Below are 17,823 nucleotides of genomic sequence, written 5' to 3' on the forward strand. Positions count from 1 at the left end.
GGAGCTGCATTCATCAATGTCTTCCATGCCGGGCATTCCAATACAGAAGAAGATTCGCGAGGTCTGCCGTCTGCCCGAGGGAAGGCTGCCAGGCTGAGGAGACAGTGCGTCATTTACTTTGGACATGTTACTTTGCACAACATTTTTGGAAAAAGATATTCCCTCTTATGGAAAAGATGGCAGACCTGAAGGACATATGTTACAATGATATTTTATATGGACAATTTGGATGCCCAACCGCGAATCAGAAGACAATAGCATGGAAGACGATGAATTGCGCTAAAGAAGCTCTTTGGAAGGCCAGGAACATCCTTCTTTTTAAACACGACGTTTTAACAACGGATGATGTTTTAGGTCTTTGTTTTAGTGAGATGTATTTATATTATTTAATTGACAGGAAAGCAAATGCCACCCTTCTAAATAAATGGTTTGTGACTGACTGGAACTCCAATAAATAAAGATTTGCCACCATGTCCCCCTATAAATATTAATGCTAAATTGATTTTACTATTGTAACAATGTGAAAATGTTTGACGTAATTGTAATGTTATTTATTGTAAAATTGAATTTTTTTTTATTAATAAATCATTGACACCCCCGCGAGGGGGTAGCCAACTGAAAAAAAATCTGTTCTTATCAGTTTAATATCTGATACGTCCCCTATCTGGGGACCATATATTAAATGGATTTTTAGAACAGGGAGATGGAAATAGAGCTTGCTCTGTCCACTCCACGCATTGACCTGGTATTGCAGTATTTCCAGGACCGGTGCACCCTTCCCTTATGTGTTTACTAAAATCAGATTCCAAAAGTGCTATTTGTGTTTGCTATTGTTTTTGTCTTTCTGATGGGATCTCCCCTTTTAATCCCATTATTTCAACACCTGTTGGACAATGCATGAGTGATAATGAGCTCATTGATTAAATGCAATTAATGAATAGATTGCCACCTCTTGTTGTGTGTCGTCTGTGTTTCTGTGTTTCCGGCATTTCACATTGGAACAGCTCATTCACCTTCCTTGTCTTCTCTCCGCCCTCCCTTTTAGGTAAGTTAAAGAGCTGCACCTGAGCCAGCCACTGATTGATTGATTGATTGATTGATTGATTGATTGATTGATTGATTGATTGATTGATTGATTGATTGATTGATGCAGCACCACAGTCAAATAGTGGAGTGGAGTAGGGGAACAGCAAACAGCCAATAAAGCAGCCCGCCCGCTCGCCTGCCCGCCACAATGGACCTACCTGTGTACACTAGATGGATGTGATGGAATGTACTGTCGTCCCTACATTTCAAGAAGAAGTAAGAATTGCAGTTGCAACAAAGCCTTGCTTGCCTACAAAGAGAGCAGCAATTTGGATTTGTTACTATGTTACCTAGAAGAATAACAAACTGTGCAAGGATGGAGGTTGTAGGAGCAAGGATAAGTTGTCTGTAAAGTTGGTGGATGCCTATTTTCCATTTTGCAGTCCCTTGTCTCCCTCTTGTGGCCTCCTGGAGGCAAATAAATGTGCAAAAAAAAGACAGCCTGGCAGCCGGCTGTTGCAGTGTTGCCCTCTCAGGCAACACTGAGTGACTGACTGAGCCTCACCGTCTTATATAAAGTTCAGACGGAACTTTGCACGTGTCATAGTGGAGCCCTCAGGATTCCAGAGCCAGCTTTCTGACATCATAATGGGGCCTCAGAGATAAAAGCCTGGGCCCAGGCAGTGTTGGTCAGTGCTGCTCAGCAGGCAGCACTGGACTGGATTAAAGCTAATACAAGTTGTGAAGGAACAAGGGGTGGCTGTGGGCATGCACTTACTGCTGCTGCTGCTGCTGCTGCCAGTATTTGCACGGCAGGAGGGCATTTGGGCGTTGCCAAGAAGGCGTTTTTATGTCGATTCCTCCTCTTTCAGCACTGCATTGTGGTGCAAGCAAAAGAAGCAAATCCTGTGTAGCTTCCTCTCCGGCCTTTATTCACCTCCCGCTTAGTAGCTGTAAATGTGTGTGAGCCTGCAGGGCCCCATGGAATTGCCTAGGAGTAGGCTGAATCGCTGCAAGGGGTGAACAGCAGTATTAGGCAGGCTCGGTCAACGCCAGGCCCATTCGGGTTATCGCTTCTCGGCCTTTTGGCTAAGATCAAGTGTAGTATCTGTTCTTATCAGTTTAATATCTGATACGTCCCCTATCTGGGGACCATATATTAAATGGATTTTTAGAACAGGGAGATGGAAATAGAGCTTGCTCTGTCCACTCCACGCATTGACCTGGTATTGCAGTATTTCCAGTACCGGTGCACCCTTCCCTTATGTGTTTACTAAAATCAGATTCCAAAAGTGCTATTTGTGTTTGCTATTGTTTTTGTCTTTCTGATGGGATCTCCCCTTTTAATCCCATTATTTCAACACCTGTTGGACAATGCATGAGTGATAATGAGCTCATTGATTAAATGCAATTAATGAATAGATTGCCACCTCTTGTTGTGTGTCGTCTGTGTTTCTGTGTTTCCGGCATTTCACATTGGAACAGCTCATTCACCTTCCTTGTCTTCTCTCCGCCCTCCCTTTTAGGTAAGTTAAAGAGCTGCACCTGAGCCAGCCACTGATTGATTGATTGATTGATTGATTGATTGATTGATTGATTGATTGATTGATTGATTGATTGATTGATGCAGCACCACAGTCAAATAGTGGAGTGGAGTAGGGGAACAGCAAACAGCCAATAAAGCAGCCCGCCCGCTCGCCTGCCCGCCACAATGGACCTACCTGTGTACACTAGATGGATGTGATGGAATGTACTGTCGTCCCTACATTTCAAGAAGAAGTAAGAATTGCAGTTGCAACAAAGCCTTGCTTGCCTACAAAGAGAGCAGCAATTTGGATTTGTTACTATGTTACCTAGAAGAATAACAAACTGTGCAAGGATGGAGGTTGTAGGAGCAAGGAGAAGTTGTCTGTAAAGTTGGTGGATGCCTATTTTCCATTTTGCAGTCCCTTGTCTCCCTCTTGTGGCCTCCTGGAGGCAAATAAATGTGCAAAAAAAAGACAGCCTGGCGGCCGGCTGTTGCAGTGTTGCCCTCTCAGGCAACACTGAGTGACTGACTGAGCCTCACCGTCTTATATAAAGTTCAGACGGAACTTTGCACGTGTCATAGTGGAGCCCTCAGGATTCCAGAGCCAGCTTTCTGACATCATAATGGGGCCTCAGAGATAAAAGCCTGGGCCCAGGCAGTGTTGGTCAGTGCTGCTCAGCAGGCAGCACTGGACTGGATTAAAGCTAATACAAGTTGTGAAGGAACAAGGGGTGGCTGTGGGCATGCACTTACTGCTGCTGCTGCTGCTGCTGCTGCTGCTGCCAGTATTTGCACGGCAGGAGGGCATTTGGGCGTTGCCAAGAAGGCGTTTTTATGTCGATTCCTCCTCTTTCAGCACTGCATTGTGGTGCAAGCAAAAGAAGCAAATCCTGTGTAGCTTCCTCTCCGGCCTTTATTCACCTCCCGCTTAGTAGCTGTAAATGTGTGTGAGCCTGCAGGGCCCCATGGAATTGCCTAGGAGTAGGCTGAATCGCTGCAAGGGGTGAACAGCAGTATTAGGCAGGCTCGGTCAACGCCAGGCCCATTCGGGTTATCGCTTCTCGGCCTTTTGGCTAAGATCAAGTGTAGTATCTGTTCTTATCAGTTTAATATCTGATACGTCCCCTATCTGGGGACCATATATTAAATGGATTTTTAGAACAGGGAGATGGAAATAGAGCTTGCTCTGTCCACTCCACGCATTGACCTGGTATTGCAGTATTTCCAGGACCGGTGCACCCTTCCCTTATGTGTTTACTAAAATCAGATTCCAAAAGTGCTATTTGTGTTTGCTATTGTTTTTGTCTTTCTGATGGGATCTCCCCTTTTAATCCCATTATTTCAACACCTGTTGGACAATGCATGAGTGATAATGAGCTCATTGATTAAATGCAATTAATGAATAGATTGCCACCTCTTGTTGTGTGTCGTCTGTGTTTCTGTGTTTCCGGCATTTCACATTGGAACAGCTCATTCACCTTCCTTGTCTTCTCTCCGCCCTCCCTTTTAGGTAAGTTAAAGAGCTGCACCTGAGCCAGCCACTGATTGATTGATTGATTGATTGATTGATTGATTGATTGATTGATGCAGCACCACAGTCAAATAGTGGAGTGGAGTAGGGGAACAGCAAACAGCCAATAAAGCAGCCCGCCCGCTCGCCTGCCCGCCACAATGGACCTACCTGTGTACACTAGATGGATGTGATGGAATGTACTGTCGTCCCTACATTTCAAGAAGAAGTAAGAATTGCAGTTGCAACAAAGCCTTGCTTGCCTACAAAGAGAGCAGCAATTTGGATTTGTTACTATGTTACCTAGAAGAATAACAAACTGTGCAAGGATGGAGGTTGTAGGAGCAAGGAGAAGTTGTCTGTAAAGTTGGTGGATGCCTATTTTCCATTTTGCAGTCCCTTGTCTCCCTCTTGTGGCCTCCTGGAGGCAAATAAATGTGCAAAAAAAAGACAGCCTGGCGGCCGGCTGTTGCAGTGTTGCCCTCTCAGGCAACACTGAGTGACTGACTGAGCCTCACCGTCTTATATAAAGTTCAGACGGAACTTTGCACGTGTCATAGTGGAGCCCTCAGGATTCCAGAGCCAGCTTTCTGACATCATAATGGGGCCTCAGAGATAAAAGCCTGGGCCCAGGCAGTGTTGGTCAGTGCTGCTCAGCAGGCAGCACTGGACTGGATTAAAGCTAATACAAGTTGTGAAGGAACAAGGGGTGGCTGTGGGCATGCACTTACTGCTGCTGCTGCTGCTGCTGCTGCTGCTGCCAGTATTTGCACGGCAGGAGGGCATTTGGGCGTTGCCAAGAAGGCGTTTTTATGTCGATTCCTCCTCTTTCAGCACTGCATTGTGGTGCAAGCAAAAGAAGCAAATCCTGTGTAGCTTCCTCTCCGGCCTTTATTCACCTCCCGCTTAGTAGCTGTAAATGTGTGTGAGCCTGCAGGGCCCCATGGAATTGCCTAGGAGTAGGCTGAATCGCTGCAAGGGGTGAACAGCAGTATTAGGCAGGCTCGGTCAACGCCAGGCCCATTCGGGTTATCGCTTCTCGGCCTTTTGGCTAAGATCAAGTGTAGTATCTGTTCTTATCAGTTTAATATCTGATACGTCCCCTATCTGGGGACCATATATTAAATGGATTTTTAGAACAGGGAGATGGAAATAGAGCTTGCTCTGTCCACTCCACGCATTGACCTGGTATTGCAGTATTTCCAGGACCGGTGCACCCTTCCCTTATGTGTTTACTAAAATCAGATTCCAAAAGTGCTATTTGTGTTTGCTATTGTTTTTGTCTTTCTGATGGGATCTCCCCTTTTAATCCCATTATTTCAACACCTGTTGGACAATGCATGAGTGATAATGAGCTCATTGATTAAATGCAATTAATGAATAGATTGCCACCTCTTGTTGTGTGTCGTCTGTGTTTCTGTGTTTCCGGCATTTCACATTGGAACAGCTCATTCACCTTCCTTGTCTTCTCTCCGCCCTCCCTTTTAGGTAAGTTAAAGAGCTGCACCTGAGCCAGCCACTGATTGATTGATTGATTGATTGATTGATTGATTGATTGATTGATTGATTGATGCAGCACCACAGTCAAATAGTGGAGTGGAGTAGGGGAACAGCAAACAGCCAATAAAGCAGCCCGCCCGCTCGCCTGCCCGCCACAATGGACCTACCTGTGTACACTAGATGGATGTGATGGAATGTACTGTCGTCCCTACATTTCAAGAAGAAGTAAGAATTGCAGTTGCAACAAAGCCTTGCTTGCCTACAAAGAGAGCAGCAATTTGGATTTGTTACTATGTTACCTAGAAGAATAACAAACTGTGCAAGGATGGAGGTTGTAGGAGCAAGGAGAAGTTGTCTGTAAAGTTGGTGGATGCCTATTTTCCATTTTGCAGTCCCTTGTCTCCCTCTTGTGGCCTCCTGGAGGCAAATAAATGTGCAAAAAAAAGACAGCCTGGCGGCCGGCTGTTGCAGTGTTGCCCTCTCAGGCAACACTGAGTGACTGACTGAGCCTCACCGTCTTATATAAAGTTCAGACGGAACTTTGCACGTGTCATAGTGGAGCCCTCAGGATTCCAGAGCCAGCTTTCTGACATCATAATGGGGCCTCAGAGATAAAAGCCTGGGCCCAGGCAGTGTTGGTCAGTGCTGCTCAGCAGGCAGCACTGGACTGGATTAAAGCTAATACAAGTTGTGAAGGAACAAGGGGTGGCTGTGGGCATGCACTTACTGCTGCTGCTGCTGCTGCTGCTGCTGCTGCCAGTATTTGCACGGCAGGAGGGCATTTGGGCGTTGCCAAGAAGGCGTTTTTATGTCGATTCCTCCTCTTTCAGCACTGCATTGTGGTGCAAGCAAAAGAAGCAAATCCTGTGTAGCTTCCTCTCCGGCCTTTATTCACCTCCCGCTTAGTAGCTGTAAATGTGTGTGAGCCTGCAGGGCCCCATGGAATTGCCTAGGAGTAGGCTGAATCGCTGCAAGGGGTGAACAGCAGTATTAGGCAGGCTCGGTCAACGCCAGGCCCATTCGGGTTATCGCTTCTCCGCCTTTTGGCTAAGATCAAGTGTAGTATCTGTTCTTATCAGTTTAATATCTGATACGTCCCCTATCTGGGGACCATATATTAAATGGATTTTTAGAACAGGGAGATGGAAATAGAGCTTGCTCTGTCCACTCCACGCATTGACCTGGTATTGCAGTATTTCCAGGACCGGTGCACCCTTCCCTTATGTGTTTACTAAAATCAGATTCCAAAAGTGCTATTTGTGTTTGCTATTGTTTTTGTCTTTCTGATGGGATCTCCCCTTTTAATCCCATTATTTCAACACCTGTTGGACAATGCATGAGTGATAATGAGCTCATTGATTAAATGCAATTAATGAATAGATTGCCACCTCTTGTTGTGTGTCGTCTGTGTTTCTGTGTTTCCGGCATTTCACATTGGAACAGCTCATTCACCTTCCTTGTCTTCTCTCCGCCCTCCCTTTTAGGTAAGTTAAAGAGCTGCACCTGAGCCAGCCACTGATTGATTGATTGATTGATTGATTGATTGATTGATTGATTGATTGATTGATGCAGCACCACAGTCAAATAGTGGAGTGGAGTAGGGGAACAGCAAACAGCCAATAAAGCAGCCCGCCCGCTCGCCTGCCCGCCACAATGGACCTACCTGTGTACACTAGATGGATGTGATGGAATGTACTGTCGTCCCTACATTTCAAGAAGAAGTAAGAATTGCAGTTGCAACAAAGCCTTGCTTGCCTACAAAGAGAGCAGCAATTTGGATTTGTTACTATGTTACCTAGAAGAATAACAAACTGTGCAAGGATGGAGGTTGTAGGAGCAAGGAGAAGTTGTCTGTAAAGTTGGTGGATGCCTATTTTCCATTTTGCAGTCCCTTGTCTCCCTCTTGTGGCCTCCTGGAGGCAAATAAATGTGCAAAAAAAAGACAGCCTGGCGGCCGGCTGTTGCAGTGTTGCCCTCTCAGGCAACACTGAGTGACTGACTGAGCCTCACCGTCTTATATAAAGTTCAGACGGAACTTTGCACGTGTCATAGTGGAGCCCTCAGGATTCCAGAGCCAGCTTTCTGACATCATAATGGGGCCTCAGAGATAAAAGCCTGGGCCCAGGCAGTGTTGGTCAGTGCTGCTCAGCAGGCAGCACTGGACTGGATTAAAGCTAATACAAGTTGTGAAGGAACAAGGGGTGGCTGTGGGCATGCACTTACTGCTGCTGCTGCTGCTGCTGCTGCTGCTGCTGCCAGTATTTGCACGGCAGGAGGGCATTTGGGCGTTGCCAAGAAGGCGTTTTTATGTCGATTCCTCCTCTTTCAGCACTGCATTGTGGTGCAAGCAAAAGAAGCAAATCCTGTGTAGCTTCCTCTCCGGCCTTTATTCACCTCCCGCTTAGTAGCTGTAAATGTGTGTGAGCCTGCAGGGCCCCATGGAATTGCCTAGGAGTAGGCTGAATCGCTGCAAGGGGTGAACAGCAGTATTAGGCAGGCTCGGTCAACGCCAGGCCCATTCGGGTTATCGCTTCTCGGCCTTTTGGCTAAGATCAAGTGTAGTATCTGTTCTTATCAGTTTAATATCTGATACGTCCCCTATCTGGGGACCATATATTAAATGGATTTTTAGAACAGGGAGATGGAAATAGAGCTTGCTCTGTCCACTCCACGCATTGACCTGGTATTGCAGTATTTCCAGGACCGGTGCACCCTTCCCTTATGTGTTTACTAAAATCAGATTCCAAAAGTGCTATTTGTGTTTGCTATTGTTTTTGTCTTTCTGATGGGATCTCCCCTTTTAATCCCATTATTTCAACACCTGTTGGACAATGCATGAGTGATAATGAGCTCATTGATTAAATGCAATTAATGAATAGATTGCCACCTCTTGTTGTGTGTCGTCTGTGTTTCTGTGTTTCCGGCATTTCACATTGGAACAGCTCATTCACCTTCCTTGTCTTCTCTCCGCCCTCCCTTTTAGGTAAGTTAAAGAGCTGCACCTGAGCCAGCCACTGATTGATTGATTGATTGATTGATTGATTGATTGATTGATTGATTGATTGATTGATTGATTGATTGATTGATGCAGCACCACAGTCAAATAGTGGAGTGGAGTAGGGGAACAGCAAACAGCCAATAAAGCAGCCCGCCCGCTCGCCTGCCCGCCACAATGGACCTACCTGTGTACACTAGATGGATGTGATGGAATGTACTGTCGTCCCTACATTTCAAGAAGAAGTAAGAATTGCAGTTGCAACAAAGCCTTGCTTGCCTACAAAGAGAGCAGCAATTTGGATTTGTTACTATGTTACCTAGAAGAATAACAAACTGTGCAAGGATGGAGGTTGTAGGAGCAAGGAGAAGTTGTCTGTAAAGTTGGTGGATGCCTATTTTCCATTTTGCAGTCCCTTGTCTCCCTCTTGTGGCCTCCTGGAGGCAAATAAATGTGCAAAAAAAAGACAGCCTGGCGGCCGGCTGTTGCAGTGTTGCCCTCTCAGGCAACACTGAGTGACTGACTGAGCCTCACCGTCTTATATAAAGTTCAGACGGAACTTTGCACGTGTCATAGTGGAGCCCTCAGGATTCCAGAGCCAGCTTTCTGACATCATAATGGGGCCTCAGAGATAAAAGCCTGGGCCCAGGCAGTGTTGGTCAGTGCTGCTCAGCAGGCAGCACTGGACTGGATTAAAGCTAATACAAGTTGTGAAGGAACAAGGGGTGGCTGTGGGCATGCACTTACTGCTGCTGCTGCTGCTGCTGCTGCTGCTGCTGCTGCCAGTATTTGCACGGCAGGAGGGCATTTGGGCGTTGCCAAGAAGGCGTTTTTATGTCGATTCCTCCTCTTTCAGCACTGCATTGTGGTGCAAGCAAAAGAAGCAAATCCTGTGTAGCTTCCTCTCCGGCCTTTATTCACCTCCCGCTTAGTAGCTGTAAATGTGTGTGAGCCTGCAGGGCCCCATGGAATTGCCTAGGAGTAGGCTGAATCGCTGCAAGGGGTGAACAGCAGTATTAGGCAGGCTCGGTCAACGCCAGGCCCATTCGGGTTATCGCTTCTCGGCCTTTTGGCTAAGATCAAGTGTAGTATCTGTTCTTATCAGTTTAATATCTGATACGTCCCCTATCTGGGGACCATATATTAAATGGATTTTTAGAACAGGGAGATGGAAATAGAGCTTGCTCTGTCCACTCCACGCATTGACCTGGTATTGCAGTATTTCCAGGACCGGTGCACCCTTCCCTTATGTGTTTACTAAAATCAGATTCCAAAAGTGCTATTTGTGTTTGCTATTGTTTTTGTCTTTCTGATGGGATCTCCCCTTTTAATCCCATTATTTCAACACCTGTTGGACAATGCATGAGTGATAATGAGCTCATTGATTAAATGCAATTAATGAATAGATTGCCACCTCTTGTTGTGTGTCGTCTGTGTTTCTGTGTTTCCGGCATTTCACATTGGAACAGCTCATTCACCTTCCTTGTCTTCTCTCCGCCCTCCCTTTTAGGTAAGTTAAAGAGCTGCACCTGAGCCAGCCACTGATTGATTGATTGATTGATTGATTGATTGATTGATTGATTGATTGATTGATTGATTGATTGATTGATGCAGCACCACAGTCAAATAGTGGAGTGGAGTAGGGGAACAGCAAACAGCCAATAAAGCAGCCCGCCCGCTCGCCTGCCCGCCACAATGGACCTACCTGTGTACACTAGATGGATGTGATGGAATGTACTGTCGTCCCTACATTTCAAGAAGAAGTAAGAATTGCAGTTGCAACAAAGCCTTGCTTGCCTACAAAGAGAGCAGCAATTTGGATTTGTTACTATGTTACCTAGAAGAATAACAAACTGTGCAAGGATGGAGGTTGTAGGAGCAAGGAGAAGTTGTCTGTAAAGTTGGTGGATGCCTATTTTCCATTTTGCAGTCCCTTGTCTCCCTCTTGTGGCCTCCTGGAGGCAAATAAATGTGCAAAAAAAAGACAGCCTGGCGGCCGGCTGTTGCAGTGTTGCCCTCTCAGGCAACACTGAGTGACTGACTGAGCCTCACCGTCTTATATAAAGTTCAGACGGAACTTTGCACGTGTCATAGTGGAGCCCTCAGGATTCCAGAGCCAGCTTTCTGACATCATAATGGGGCCTCAGAGATAAAAGCCTGGGCCCAGGCAGTGTTGGTCAGTGCTGCTCAGCAGGCAGCACTGGACTGGATTAAAGCTAATACAAGTTGTGAAGGAACAAGGGGTGGCTGTGGGCATGCACTTACTGCTGCTGCTGCTGCTGCTGCTGCTGCTGCCAGTATTTGCACGGCAGGAGGGCATTTGGGCGTTGCCAAGAAGGCGTTTTTATGTCGATTCCTCCTCTTTCAGCACTGCATTGTGGTGCAAGCAAAAGAAGCAAATCCTGTGTAGCTTCCTCTCCGGCCTTTATTCACCTCCCGCTTAGTAGCTGTAAATGTGTGTGAGCCTGCAGGGCCCCATGGAATTGCCTAGGAGTAGGCTGAATCGCTGCAAGGGGTGAACAGCAGTATTAGGCAGGCTCGGTCAACGCCAGGCCCATTCGGGTTATCGCTTCTCGGCCTTTTGGCTAAGATCAAGTGTAGTATCTGTTCTTATCAGTTTAATATCTGATACGTCCCCTATCTGGGGACCATATATTAAATGGATTTTTAGAACAGGGAGATGGAAATAGAGCTTGCTCTGTCCACTCCACGCATTGACCTGGTATTGCAGTATTTCCAGGACCGGTGCACCCTTCCCTTATGTGTTTACTAAAATCAGATTCCAAAAGTGCTATTTGTGTTTGCTATTGTTTTTGTCTTTCTGATGGGATCTCCCCTTTTAATCCCATTATTTCAACACCTGTTGGACAATGCATGAGTGATAATGAGCTCATTGATTAAATGCAATTAATGAATAGATTGCCACCTCTTGTTGTGTGTCGTCTGTGTTTCTGTGTTTCCGGCATTTCACATTGGAACAGCTCATTCACCTTCCTTGTCTTCTCTCCGCCCTCCCTTTTAGGTAAGTTAAAGAGCTGCACCTGAGCCAGCCACTGATTGATTGATTGATTGATTGATTGATTGATTGATTGATTGATTGATTGATTGATTGATTGATTGATTGATGCAGCACCACAGTCAAATAGTGGAGTGGAGTAGGGGAACAGCAAACAGCCAATAAAGCAGCCCGCCCGCTCGCCTGCCCGCCACAATGGACCTACCTGTGTACACTAGATGGATGTGATGGAATGTACTGTCGTCCCTACATTTCAAGAAGAAGTAAGAATTGCAGTTGCAACAAAGCCTTGCTTGCCTACAAAGAGAGCAGCAATTTGGATTTGTTACTATGTTACCTAGAAGAATAACAAACTGTGCAAGGATGGAGGTTGTAGGAGCAAGGAGAAGTTGTCTGTAAAGTTGGTGGATGCCTATTTTCCATTTTGCAGTCCCTTGTCTCCCTCTTGTGGCCTCCTGGAGGCAAATAAATGTGCAAAAAAAAGACAGCCTGGCGGCCGGCTGTTGCAGTGTTGCCCTCTCAGGCAACACTGAGTGACTGACTGAGCCTCACCGTCTTATATAAAGTTCAGACGGAACTTTGCACGTGTCATAGTGGAGCCCTCAGGATTCCAGAGCCAGCTTTCTGACATCATAATGGGGCCTCAGAGATAAAAGCCTGGGCCCAGGCAGTGTTGGTCAGTGCTGCTCAGCAGGCAGCACTGGACTGGATTAAAGCTAATACAAGTTGTGAAGGAACAAGGGGTGGCTGTGGGCATGCACTTACTGCTGCTGCTGCTGCTGCTGCTGCTGCTGCCAGTATTTGCACGGCAGGAGGGCATTTGGGCGTTGCCAAGAAGGCGTTTTTATGTCGATTCCTCCTCTTTCAGCACTGCATTGTGGTGCAAGCAAAAGAAGCAAATCCTGTGTAGCTTCCTCTCCGGCCTTTATTCACCTCCCGCTTAGTAGCTGTAAATGTGTGTGAGCCTGCAGGGCCCCATGGAATTGCCTAGGAGTAGGCTGAATCGCTGCAAGGGGTGAACAGCAGTATTAGGCAGGCTCGGTCAACGCCAGGCCCATTCGGGTTATCGCTTCTCGGCCTTTTGGCTAAGATCAAGTGTAGTATCTGTTCTTATCAGTTTAATATCTGATACGTCCCCTATCTGGGGACCATATATTAAATGGATTTTTAGAACAGGGAGATGGAAATAGAGCTTGCTCTGTCCACTCCACGCATTGACCTGGTATTGCAGTATTTCCAGGACCGGTGCACCCTTCCCTTATGTGTTTACTAAAATCAGATTCCAAAAGTGCTATTTGTGTTTGCTATTGTTTTTGTCTTTCTGATGGGATCTCCCCTTTTAATCCCATTATTTCAACACCTGTTGGACAATGCATGAGTGATAATGAGCTCATTGATTAAATGCAATTAATGAATAGATTGCCACCTCTTGTTGTGTGTCGTCTGTGTTTCTGTGTTTCCGGCATTTCACATTGGAACAGCTCATTCACCTTCCTTGTCTTCTCTCCGCCCTCCCTTTTAGGTAAGTTAAAGAGCTGCACCTGAGCCAGCCACTGATTGATTGATTGATTGATTGATTGATTGATTGATTGATTGATTGATTGATTGATTGATGCAGCACCACAGTCAAATAGTGGAGTGGAGTAGGGGAACAGCAAACAGCCAATAAAGCAGCCCGCCCGCTCGCCTGCCCGCCACAATGGACCTACCTGTGTACACTAGATGGATGTGATGGAATGTACTGTCGTCCCTACATTTCAAGAAGAAGTAAGAATTGCAGTTGCAACAAAGCCTTGCTTGCCTACAAAGAGAGCAGCAATTTGGATTTGTTACTATGTTACCTAGAAGAATAACAAACTGTGCAAGGATGGAGGTTGTAGGAGCAAGGAGAAGTTGTCTGTAAAGTTGGTGGATGCCTATTTTCCATTTTGCAGTCCCTTGTCTCCCTCTTGTGGCCTCCTGGAGGCAAATAAATGTGCAAAAAAAAGACAGCCTGGCGGCCGGCTGTTGCAGTGTTGCCCTCTCAGGCAACACTGAGTGACTGACTGAGCCTCACCGTCTTATATAAAGTTCAGACGGAACTTTGCACGTGTCATAGTGGAGCCCTCAGGATTCCAGAGCCAGCTTTCTGACATCATAATGGGGCCTCAGAGATAAAAGCCTGGGCCCAGGCAGTGTTGGTCAGTGCTGCTCAGCAGGCAGCACTGGACTGGATTAAAGCTAATACAAGTTGTGAAGGAACAAGGGGTGGCTGTGGTCATGCACTTACTGCTGCTGCTGCTGCTGCTGCTGCTGCTGCTGCTGCTGCCGCCAGTATTTGCACGGCAGGAGGGCATTTGGGCGTTGCCAAGAAGGCGTTTTTATGTCGATTCCTCCTCTTTCAGCACTGCATTGTGGTGCAAGCAAAAGAAGCAAATCCTGTGTAGCTTCCTCTCCGGCCTTTATTCACCTCCCGCTTAGTAGCTGTAAATGTGTGTGAGCCTGCAGGGCCCCATGGAATTGCCTAGGAGTAGGCTGAATCGCTGCAAGGGGTGAACAGCAGTATTAGGCAGGCTCGGTCAACGCCAGGCCCATTCGGGTTATCGCTTCTCGGCCTTTTGGCTAAGATCAAGTGTAGTATCTGTTCTTATCAGTTTAATATCTGATACGTCCCCTATCTGGGGACCATATATTAAATGGATTTTTAGAACAGGGAGATGGAAATAGAGCTTGCTCTGTCCACTCCACGCATTGACCTGGTATTGCAGTATTTCCAGGACCGGTGCACCCTTCCCTTATGTGTTTACTAAAATCAGATTCCAAAAGTGCTATTTGTGTTTGCTATTGTTTTTGTCTTTCTGATGGGATCTCCCCTTTTAATCCCATTATTTCAACACCTGTTGGACAATGCATGAGTGATAATGAGCTCATTGATTAAATGCAATTAATGAATAGATTGCCACCTCTTGTTGTGTGTCGTCTGTGTTTCTGTGTTTCCGGCATTTCACATTGGAACAGCTCATTCACCTTCCTTGTCTTCTCTCCGCCCTCCCTTTTAGGTAAGTTAAAGAGCTGCACCTGAGCCAGCCACTGATTGATTGATTGATTGATTGATTGATTGATTGATTGATTGATTGATTGATTGATGCAGCACCACAGTCAAATAGTGGAGTGGAGTAGGGGAACAGCAAACAGCCAATAAAGCAGCCCGCCCGCTCGCCTGCCCGCCACAATGGACCTACCTGTGTACACTAGATGGATGTGATGGAATGTACTGTCGTCCCTACATTTCAAGAAGAAGTAAGAATTGCAGTTGCAACAAAGCCTTGCTTGCCTACAAAGAGAGCAGCAATTTGGATTTGTTACTATGTTACCTAGAAGAATAACAAACTGTGCAAGGATGGAGGTTGTAGGAGCAAGGAGAAGTTGTCTGTAAAGTTGGTGGATGCCTATTTTCCATTTTGCAGTCCCTTGTCTCCCTCTTGTGGCCTCCTGGAGGCAAATAAATGTGCAAAAAAAAGACAGCCTGGCGGCCGGCTGTTGCAGTGTTGCCCTCTCAGGCAACACTGAGTGACTGACTGAGCCTCACCGTCTTATATAAAGTTCAGACGGAACTTTGCACGTGTCATAGTGGAGCCCTCAGGATTCCAGAGCCAGCTTTCTGACATCATAATGGGGCCTCAGAGATAAAAGCCTGGGCCCAGGCAGTGTTGGTCAGTGCTGCTCAGCAGGCAGCACTGGACTGGATTAAAGCTAATACAAGTTGTGAAGGAACAAGGGGTGGCTGTGGGCATGCACTTACTGCTGCTGCTGCTGCTGCTGCTGCCAGTATTTGCACGGCAGGAGGGCATTTGGGCGTTGCCAAGAAGGCGTTTTTATGTCGATTCCTCCTCTTTCAGCACTGCATTGTGGTGCAAGCAAAAGAAGCAAATCCTGTGTAGCTTCCTCTCCGGCCTTTATTCACCTCCCGCTTAGTAGCTGTAAATGTGTGTGAGCCTGCAGGGCCCCATGGAATTGCCTAGGAGTAGGCTGAATCGCTGCAAGGGGTGAACAGCAGTATTAGGCAGGCTCGGTCAACGCCAGGCCCATTCGGGTTATCGCTTCTCGGCCTTTTGGCTAAGATCAAGTGTAGTATCTGTTCTTATCAGTTTAATATCTGATACGTCCCCTATCTGGGGACCATATATTAAATGGATTTTTAGAACAGGGAGATGGAAATAGAGCTTGCTCTGTCCACTCCACGCATTGACCTGGTATTGCAGTATTTCCAGGACCGGTGCACCCTTCCCTTATGTGTTTACTAAAATCAGATTCCAAAAGTGCTATTTGTGTTTGCTATTGTTTTTGTCTTTCTGATGGGATCTCCCCTTTTAATCCCATTATTTCAACACCTGTTGGACAATGCATGAGTGATAATGAGCTCATTGATTAAATGCAATTAATGAATAGATTGCCACCTCTTGTTGTGTGTCGTCTGTGTTTCTGTGTTTCCGGCATTTCACATTGGAACAGCTCATTCACCTTCCTTGTCTTCTCTCCGCCCTCCCTTTTAGGTAAGTTAAAGAGCTGCACCTGAGCCAGCCACTGATTGATTGATTGATTGATTGATTGATTGATTGATTGATTGATTGATTGATGCAGCACCACAGTCAAATAGTGGAGTGGAGTAGGGGAACAGCAAACAGCCAATAAAGCAGCCCGCCCGCTCGCCTGCCCGCCACAATGGACCTACCTGTGTACACTAGATGGATGTGATGGAATGTACTGTCGTCCCTACATTTCAAGAAGAAGTAAGAATTGCAGTTGCAACAAAGCCTTGCTTGCCTACAAAGAGAGCAGCAATTTGGATTTGTTACTATGTTACCTAGAAGAATAACAAACTGTGCAAGGATGGAGGTTGTAGGAGCAAGGAGAAGTTGTCTGTAAAGTTGGTGGATGCCTATTTTCCATTTTGCAGTCCCTTGTCTCCCTCTTGTGGCCTCCTGGAGGCAAATAAATGTGCAAAAAAAAGACAGCCTGGCGGCCGGCTGTTTGTTGCAGTGTTGCCCTCTCAGGCAACACTGAGTGACTGACTGAGCCTCACCGTCTTATATAAAGTTCAGACGGAACTTTGCACGTGTCATAGTGGAGCCCTCAGGATTCCAGAGCCAGCTTTCTGACATCATAATGGGGCCTCAGAGATAAAAGCCTGGGCCCAGGCAGTGTTGGTCAGTGCTGCTCAGCAGGCAGCACTGGACTGGATTAAAGCTAATACAAGTTGTGAAGGAACAAGGGGTGGCTGTGGGCATGCACTTACTGCTGCTGCTGCTGCTGCTGCTGCTGCCAGTATTTGCACGGCAGGAGGGCATTTGGGCGTTGCCAAGAAGGCGTTTTTATGTCGATTCCTCCTCTTTCAGCACTGCATTGTGGTGCAAGCAAAAGAAGCAAATCCTGTGTAGCTTCCTCTCCGGCCTTTATTCACCTCCCGCTTAGTAGCTGTAAATGTGTGTGAGCCTGCAGGGCCCCATGGAATTGCCTAGGAGTAGGCTGAATCGCTGCAAGGGGTGAACAGCAGTATTAGGCAGGCTCGGTCAACGCCAGGCCCATTCGGGTTATCGCTTCTCGGCCTTTTGGCTAAGATCAAGTGTAGTATCTGTTCTTATCAGTTTAATATCTGATACGTCCCCTATCTGGGGACCATATATTAAATGGATTTTTAGAACAGGGAGATGGAAATAGAGCTTGCTCTGTCCACTCCACGCATTGACCTGGTATTGCAGTATTTCCAGGACCGGTGCACCCTTCCCTTATGTGTTTACTAAAATCAGATTCCAAAAGTGCTATTTGTGTTTGCTATTGTTTTTGTCTTTCTGATGGGATCTCCCCTTTTAATCCCATTATTTCAACACCTGTTGGACAATGCATGAGTGATAATGAGCTCATTGATTAAATGCAATTAATGAATAGATTGCCACCTCTTGTTGTGTGTCGTCTGTGTTTCTGTGTTTCCGGCATTTCACATTGGAACAGCTCATTCACCTTCCTTGTCTTCTCTCCGCCCTCCCTTTTAGGTAAGTTAAAGAGCTGCACCTGAGTCAGCCACTGATTGATTGATTGATTGATTGATTGATTGATTGATTGATTGATTGATTGATGCAGCACCACAGTCAAATAGTGGAGTGGAGTAGGGGAACAGCAAACAGCCAATAAAGCAGCCCGCCCGCTCGCCTGCCCGCCACAATGGACCTACCTGTGTACACTAGATGGATGTGATGGAATGTACTGTCGTC

General features: G+C 46.4%; 12 non-coding genes across 12 annotated transcripts; all 12 read left to right on the forward strand.

Moving 5' to 3' along the window:
• The first annotated feature begins 584 nt into the window (after positions 1-584).
• Positions 585-779, forward strand: LOC142685971 (U2 spliceosomal RNA). Its single transcript, XR_012855380.1, has one exon. It is a non-coding gene; the product is annotated as a U2 spliceosomal RNA (small nuclear RNA).
• A 1,316-nt stretch (positions 780-2,095) lies between these two features.
• Positions 2,096-2,286, forward strand: LOC142685917 (U2 spliceosomal RNA). Its single transcript, XR_012855346.1, has one exon. It is a non-coding gene; the product is annotated as a U2 spliceosomal RNA (small nuclear RNA).
• A 1,321-nt stretch (positions 2,287-3,607) lies between these two features.
• On the forward strand, positions 3,608-3,798 carry LOC142686035 (U2 spliceosomal RNA). Its single transcript, XR_012855420.1, has one exon. It is a non-coding gene; the product is annotated as a U2 spliceosomal RNA (small nuclear RNA).
• A 1,297-nt stretch (positions 3,799-5,095) lies between these two features.
• On the forward strand, positions 5,096-5,286 carry LOC142686036 (U2 spliceosomal RNA). The gene has a single exon (XR_012855421.1). It is a non-coding gene; the product is annotated as a U2 spliceosomal RNA (small nuclear RNA).
• Positions 5,287-6,591: 1,305 nt separating this feature from the next.
• On the forward strand, positions 6,592-6,782 carry LOC142685919 (U2 spliceosomal RNA). Its single transcript, XR_012855348.1, has one exon. It is a non-coding gene; the product is annotated as a U2 spliceosomal RNA (small nuclear RNA).
• Positions 6,783-8,090: 1,308 nt separating this feature from the next.
• Positions 8,091-8,281, forward strand: LOC142686037 (U2 spliceosomal RNA). Its single transcript, XR_012855422.1, has one exon. It is a non-coding gene; the product is annotated as a U2 spliceosomal RNA (small nuclear RNA).
• Positions 8,282-9,612: 1,331 nt separating this feature from the next.
• LOC142686038 (U2 spliceosomal RNA) lies at positions 9,613-9,803 on the forward strand. Its single transcript, XR_012855423.1, has one exon. It is a non-coding gene; the product is annotated as a U2 spliceosomal RNA (small nuclear RNA).
• A 1,321-nt stretch (positions 9,804-11,124) lies between these two features.
• On the forward strand, positions 11,125-11,315 carry LOC142686039 (U2 spliceosomal RNA). The gene has a single exon (XR_012855424.1). It is a non-coding gene; the product is annotated as a U2 spliceosomal RNA (small nuclear RNA).
• A 1,325-nt stretch (positions 11,316-12,640) lies between these two features.
• LOC142686041 (U2 spliceosomal RNA) lies at positions 12,641-12,831 on the forward strand. The gene has a single exon (XR_012855426.1). It is a non-coding gene; the product is annotated as a U2 spliceosomal RNA (small nuclear RNA).
• A 1,325-nt stretch (positions 12,832-14,156) lies between these two features.
• LOC142686042 (U2 spliceosomal RNA) lies at positions 14,157-14,347 on the forward strand. The gene has a single exon (XR_012855427.1). It is a non-coding gene; the product is annotated as a U2 spliceosomal RNA (small nuclear RNA).
• A 1,303-nt stretch (positions 14,348-15,650) lies between these two features.
• Positions 15,651-15,841, forward strand: LOC142686043 (U2 spliceosomal RNA). The gene has a single exon (XR_012855428.1). It is a non-coding gene; the product is annotated as a U2 spliceosomal RNA (small nuclear RNA).
• A 1,306-nt stretch (positions 15,842-17,147) lies between these two features.
• On the forward strand, positions 17,148-17,338 carry LOC142686044 (U2 spliceosomal RNA). The gene has a single exon (XR_012855429.1). It is a non-coding gene; the product is annotated as a U2 spliceosomal RNA (small nuclear RNA).
• The last annotated feature ends 485 nt before the right edge of the window (positions 17,339-17,823 follow it).

This window comes from Rhinoderma darwinii (assembly GCF_050947455.1).
Source record: "Rhinoderma darwinii isolate aRhiDar2 chromosome 5 unlocalized genomic scaffold, aRhiDar2.hap1 SUPER_5_unloc_16, whole genome shotgun sequence".
Classification (NCBI taxonomy): Eukaryota; Metazoa; Chordata; class Amphibia; order Anura; family Rhinodermatidae; genus Rhinoderma; species Rhinoderma darwinii.